This window comes from Lipotes vexillifer, unplaced genomic scaffold (assembly GCF_000442215.2).
Source record: "Lipotes vexillifer unplaced genomic scaffold, Lipotes_vexillifer_v1.1 scaffold1167, whole genome shotgun sequence".
Lineage (NCBI taxonomy): Eukaryota > Metazoa > Chordata > Mammalia > Artiodactyla > Lipotidae > Lipotes > Lipotes vexillifer.
In genome coordinates this window covers 198,469-205,809 of record NW_006773257.1, presented here as the reverse complement: position 1 = coordinate 205,809, position 7,341 = coordinate 198,469, and positions in this window count along the sequence as shown.

Genomic DNA, 7,341 nt, shown 5'->3' with positions numbered 1-7,341 from the left:
AAATCTACAACAATAAATGCTGGAGAGGGTGTGGAGAAAAGGGAACCTTCCTACATTGTTGGTGGGAATGTAAATTGGTACAGCCACTATGGAGAACAGAATGGAGGTTCCTTAAAAAAACTAAAAATAGAGCTACCATATGACCCAGCAATCCCACTCCTGGACATATATCCAGAGGAAAACATGGTTCAAAAGGATACATGCACCCCAATGTTCATTGAAGCGTTGTTTACAATAGCCAAGACATGGAAACAACCTAAATGTCCATTGATGGAGTAACGGATAAAAACAATGTGGTACATATTTACAATGGAATATTACTCACCCATCAAAAAGAATGAAATAATGCCATTTGCAGCAACATGGATGGACCTGGAGATTATCATACTAAGTGAAAAAAGTCAGAGAGAGAAAGACAAATATCATATGATATAGCTTATATGCAGAACCTAAAAAAATGATACAAATGAACTTATTTACAAAACAGAAACAGACTCACAGACTTAGAGAATGAATTTATGGTTACCAGGGGGGAGGGGGGGAGGGGGAAGGATAGATTGGGAGTTTGGGACTGACATGTACCCACTACTACACTTAAAATAGAAAACCAACAAGGATCTACTGTATAGCACAGGGAACTCTTGCTCAATACTCTGTAATGACCTAAATGCGAAAAGAATTTGAAAAAGAATAGATACATATATATGTATAACTGAATCACTTTGCTGTACACCTGAAACTAACACAACATTGTTAATCAACTATGCTCCAATATAAAATATAAATTTATAAATAAATAAATAAATTTGGGAAGTTTGACTATTCCAACTTTGTTCTTCTTTTTCAAGATTGTTTTAACTATTCATGCTCCCTCATAATTTTTTAAATGAATTTTAGACTCATCTGGTTCAGTTCTCAAAAAAAGCACAATTGGAATTTTGATAGAGATTGCCATCTTACCAATGTTGTTTTCCCACCCAAAAAAACAGCCTGTCTTTCCATGCATTTAGATCTTCTTTAATTTCATGCAACAATATTTTGCAGCGTTCAAGTCTTGCGCTTGCTTGGTTAAATTAATTGTTATTTATTTTATTCTTTTTGATGCTGTTAGAAATGTTATGCTAATTGTAATGGTTCTCAATTTCATTTTGGTTTGTTCATTGCAAACGTATGGAAACTCAGTTGATTCTTCTATATTCATCTTGTATCCTACAATCCAAGTGAACTTGTTTATTAGCTCTAATAGGTTTTTTGGCATGCTTTAGGATTTTCAATCCATAAGATCATGTTGTCTGTGAATAGAAGAAGTTTTGCTTCTTCCTTTCCAATCCAGATTCCTTTTACTTCTTTTATTGCCTAATTTTGCTGACTAGAATTTCCAATACAGTTTTGACAAGCAGTGACAAGAGCAGACATTCTGGTATTGTTTCTGATTTAAGGGGGCACGTTGGTCTGCTCAGGCTGCCATGGCAAAATGCTAGAGATTGGGTCAGTTAAACAATATTTATTTCCTCACAGTTCTGGAGGCTATAAGTCCACAATCAAGGTGCTAGTAAATTAAGTATATAGTGAGGGCTCTCTTCCCAGCTCGTAGACATCCACTTTCTCACTATGTCCTCACATGGCCTTTCCTCTGTGCTTACGGGGAGAGAGTGATCTCTGGTATCTCTTTCTCTTCTAATAGGGACATCAACCCTATCATGCATATATCCCAATTTACCATTTTTTTTCTTTTCTTGAGAGTGCTTTTGGTGTCATTCTAAATAGTCCATTATCTTTTGAAGACCTTTAAAAAATAAGAAATATATCTTGTATATTTACTCATGTAGTTACCATTTCTGAGACTCTTTATCCTTTACAAAGGTTCATATTTCCATCTAGAATTATTTTTCCTTTTCCTGATGAACTTCCTTAATATATTTTATAGTGTAGTCTTTGAATAATAAATTTTCTCATATTTTGTATGCCTAAAAACATCTTTATTTAGTCTTCAATTTTGCTGAGTAAGGAACGCCAAGATGTTAGTTTTTCTTTTAGTACTTTAAAGACACTGCTTCACTGTTCTATTTTTTAAAATGAGATATCTGCTGACAGGCCTATCTTTGTTCCTTTGTATGTAACATCCATTGTTTTTTCTATGTCTCCTGTTAAGAATTTTTGTTAGTACTCATTATAGGATATTGATTATAATATAATTATAATTGTAATAATGTATAATAATGATCTACTGTTCTTCATTTTTTTGTGATGGGAGTTTATTACCCTTCTTATAACTGGGAGTGTATTTTAAACAAATTTGTACGTTTTTCAGCCATTTTTTCTCTACATATTTTTGTATCATTTTCTCTCTCTTTTTTTTTTTAATTAGGGACTCCAATTCCATGTATATTAGGTTGCTTAGAGTTGTTCCTCAGCACACCAATCTTTTTTAAAAAATCTTTTTCCTTTAGTGTTTCATTTTGGTTAGTTTCTACATTTTATCTTTAAATTCACTAGTATTTCCTGCTGTCCTGTCTAATCTGTTATCCATCTAGTGTATTTCTCATCTCAGAGTCTGACAGTTTTATCTTTATAGGCTCATCTAATATTTATGTATGTATGTATGTGTGTGTGTGTATGCATATTCTACTTAACGTTTAGAACATAGGGAATACAGTCATAATAAATGTGTTAATATCTCTGTTTGCTAATTCTAACATTTGTTTCAGTTCCAGGTCAATTTTGATTTATTGACTGATTTGTCTCCTTTAATTCTTTTAGGTGGTTCTTTCTCCAAGCTCAGTATCTTCTCACACATGTGCTGATGAGTACTCAGTTAAATATTTGAGGAGGATACTCTGCAGCTCTGTCTCTGCAGCCCCCTCCTATCCGATACCTTTCCATGAGAACTCTAGCTGCATTTTGTCTTCCCAGTCGTTGTGGTTAATCTCCTCAACTCAGTGAGTCAGCCAGGCTCTATGTGTATTCCCCTCCTTGTGCCACAGCCTGGAAATTCTCTCAAGGCAATAAGGTGAAGAAATGTTAGAGATTATCTCATTTGTTTCCATTCTCTCAGGAATATCTGTCATTCATTGCCCATGTCCGGTGTCTTGAAAACCATTGTTTATTTTCTAATTATTGCTTTGGGTGAGATGGTATATCTAGTTTCTATTATTCCATTTTGCCCAGAAGTAGAATCATTATTAGGCAACTCTTTAATTAATAGATTATATACTAGCAGAAAAAAATCTTTTAATATACTACAAATAGAAAAATCAGGAAACATGATTACCTATGGATAGAAAAAGATAAAGATACGAAAGGAAATATACCACGATATGATAACAATATTGTTTAAATAGCAGGCTTATGATGATATTTCACATTTTTTCTCACTTTCCAAATTTTTTCTGAGAAGCACAGATGACTAATTTTTTAAGTGTATAGTGAACTTCTCTTTTGAATGAAGTAATTGGATTTGCCAAACAGAATGCTTTAAAATGTCAGCTTCTGTAAAAGTGTTCTTTATCAGGGAAACATAGTGCTAATGTAGCAAAAGCTCTGTAACAGTTCTCTTAGTAACCCAAGAGTAAATTACTCCTCTAGTAATTGAGTAAATTACTGCCTCCAGTTTTTGCCATTTTGGCTTCTATAACCCTGTAAACATCTCTAATAGTCTTTTTCTATTTGTTTTACTTTACAAATCTGAAAAAAGATGTAAATGGCTGGGTTTTTTTTTAAGATACCTTATTAAGAAAAAAGAAAAGATCACTTATAGAAATAAACAAATGTTAGCTCCAATGAAGTTCAAAAACTGTATTATCTCTTCTATTTGTGTACTTGTCCCTCATTAGTCTAAAAGGAATAAAAATATCTATCTCTGAACAAGATGTTTTGGGTTCACAATATCAGTGATAAGGTTATGGTAAAAACAATGTGTAACCACACTGCGTTACATATGTAACAATGTATAACACCCATTCATTCACTCAACAGATACTATTTAGAGCCTACTATGTGCAAAGTCCTGTGCTTGGCATCAGTTATATATCATGCTGAACAAATCATACATAAATCCTGCCCTCAGGGTGCTTCTGAGTCAGTGAGAAATCACCAAAAATGCACATTTCAAGTTATTTAGTTATTCATTAGTTATTCATACAGATATTTCCATTGCCTCACTGTTACAGGGCTTTGTGCTATAGGCCTACTGATGGAGCCATCTGCATTCACTTAGTTTCCTGTCATATCATGGCCAGAACTCAGATTTTTCCATATTGAGCCTTTATTAGTTAAAACCAGACTTGAGCTGAAAATTTTCTGCCTTGATTCTGCTTCCCAGATCCATTAAAAGTTCAGAGTTCCTGTGACTTCCTGAGTCCAATAAAAGTTCAGAAGCATCTGTGCTTCAGGACATTCCAGCAATACATGATTAGTAATTTCTGCAACTCCCAACATCTCTGACAACTTAGAAGGATGAAGTATTTCACACAAATCATCTGCAAATGCATTTACAATTTAAAATTCAGGCAGGCAGACTTTGCTTGCCTTAACCATTATTATGATACAGTTTTATAATGTATTAGTTTTCTTCCTCCTTAAATGGAGGATACGCACAAGGTTTTTCTTGATGACTCAGAACATCCATTGTGAACTTTAATTACTGCTTTAAAATGTATAATAAAGCATACTTTGTTTTAGCATTCTCAGCTGTCATTTTTTTAATCCCTCTTTATTTGTCCCCTTCTCTGTCTTTCAAGTTTTCTGGCTTTATATATACTTTGGACTATGAAAACTATATCCATTTTTTATGTCATGTACATTAAATAAAGGTAAATTTAGCCCTGGCTTAAAAATCTAAGGGTTTGTTTTAGGTCATAAAAGATAATGCTAGTGCAAAGGCAATCTCATAATGTTCGATGTTCCTGGGGGATTACTTAAAACCTGACCTCAGAAGTTATTGTATTTGGAAGAGATTTAGTGTTTTACAAACTATACTTTGGAAATAAAATACGCATGAAGTGTAGGATAGATACCATTAATTCATCCATGTATTGTTTTTTAAATCAATCATGTATTGAGAGTCTACTATGTGTCTGAATCTTTTGAAAGCACTGGTAGACACATTTAAAGATATATTAACTCTCTTTAATTGTACAACTCATTGAGGAGGTGGATTAGAGATAGGTGTGTCAGTAGTTGTTTTCTTTTTTAACTGGGTTTTAATTATAAATATGGGATCCATATTGAGGAAAGAGAAAAGATACCACAATAAAAATGGTCACCTTAGGAACTAGGTAATAATTTGTAATATACGGCATATGACAAGGAAAAAGTCAAAATACAGAGAACATATATTGCCTACATTCTGTATGGTTCTTGTTTGCCAGGCATCAACACGAGAATTCTTAAATAGTTCCTGGCAGAGTTTCCAAAAATCACTAACAGAAGCCACACCTCCAGAAAATGGACGTCTTTTTTGATTTCCCTAAGTCTCAGGTAAGTGGTAATCTCATATTATTTCTCAGAAAAAAATGTTCACTCAGAGTGTTTATGAATTTGCCATATGGTATTTAAAACCTCAAATCAAAGTAGTGTTAGAAATTGTACAAAATCAGAGCATGCTGGTTAATGTTGTTCTCCATTTGGGGACCAGGGAGATTTCTTTGTGTGCCAAAAACTGAAGGCAAAGCATCTTAATATTTGACTTTTACTCATTTTTTTGAATCAACTGCACAAATCAAGAGTTACATTAAGAGCCTGGAGGGTTTTTTCCTCACATAAACGTTACACATAGAAACATAATTTTTACAAATCTACCCCATACAAGAATGCTTCGAAACTAATTTATGTAGCACTATGTCTATTCTTGTGCCTAATTATCTTCACTGATTATTTGCAGGTGTCAGTGAATGAGAAACCAGGGAACGGGTCCATCGATTTATAATAAATATTGAAATGACTTGCAAAATGTATTGTGAAGGTGCCACGTGATGAAAAAAAGGAAATATAAATATTTGGATAATTCTCCTCGCAATGCTTTTATACAACAGAGATTATAAATATAAAAACCAAAGAACCTGTTCTGATCATTGGATAAAAGAAATCTGTGATGGAAGATGGTCCAAGATTATGGGGACTCACTTTCTTCCCTCGTGAATAGAAAATACATTTACATTATGTCATGTGAAATTATTGAACAGCTGCTTGCAAGGAGAGAAAAACAAGAACAGCAGCCTGCCAAGGGGACGCAGTGCCGACATGAGCTCAGATGCATAGAGTAAATAGAAATGGCATTCAGGAAAGGTGATAAGCAATCAAGCAAAGACCAAAGTGAGATGCTCTGACCTTATAGTTAGCATCCATGCCAAATTAGCATAGCTGTGCAGTGTACTAGAAAATTAAGTGGAAAAAAAGGACAAAGTAAGTGTAAAATCAAAGCAGAAGTTGCACATGTTTGGAATATCTGAAATAATTATGCTCTATTTCATACACTGTGGGCTACACTGTGGTCAGCTCATCTTTTCCTGAGGAGCCACAGGTTCAAAAGAAAATACTATGAGCTTGACCTATACTAATTAAACAGAAGCAGTATGCTCTCTCTGGGTCTTGGCCTAGATGAGTCTGAGTGGTCTCCGGGTAAAAAGGTGACTTAAAGAGAGGAACAAAGATCCTTAGCTGCTTTCATTATGCTACCCTCATCTTTGCAGCTCAGCCACAGTTCATTAACTCAGCAAGTTTTCTTTGCACGTAACTGCAAGAGACCAATGTACTGTTCAACATATATGCACTCTTATTGGTCAGATAGCCACAAGGAAAGAAACAGTGAGGTAAATCAGTCCTTTGTGCTCTCTTACTCCACCAGGATGCTAATCATTTCTTGAGAGTATGTAAATGAATTTATTGGATGCCCTAAAACTTCCCAAAGTAAGCTATTTGAGCAGAGGTAATTGATTCCGAGAGAGGGAAGGAGGAAGATTCCTTCAATTTGTCTTTTATTCTCAACGTTAAATCAAAGCTATTCAGACAGGTGAAAGAAAATCAAAGTCCTGTTCTATTGCAGTAGACAATACCAAGTTCTAATGTGATCACAAACCTTCCCTAAGGAAAAGAACCAAACACAGAAAAATGTGCTAGAGATCCCTTAGCAGCCTGCTACCTGTCCTCTTGCACCTGGCTCCCATGGGGAAAAAAAAAAAAAAAATCCATAATAAGTATAATCAGTTGTCTCTCCCAGCATCCTAACATGCAATGGAATCTGCAATAGGCCACCTACCAAGACAGCATAAACTTATTTTCTGTGCCTGAATCTTATTTTGCAAGAAAGAGATCGACTAATCACAGTCTGTTTTTCTCAGCAGG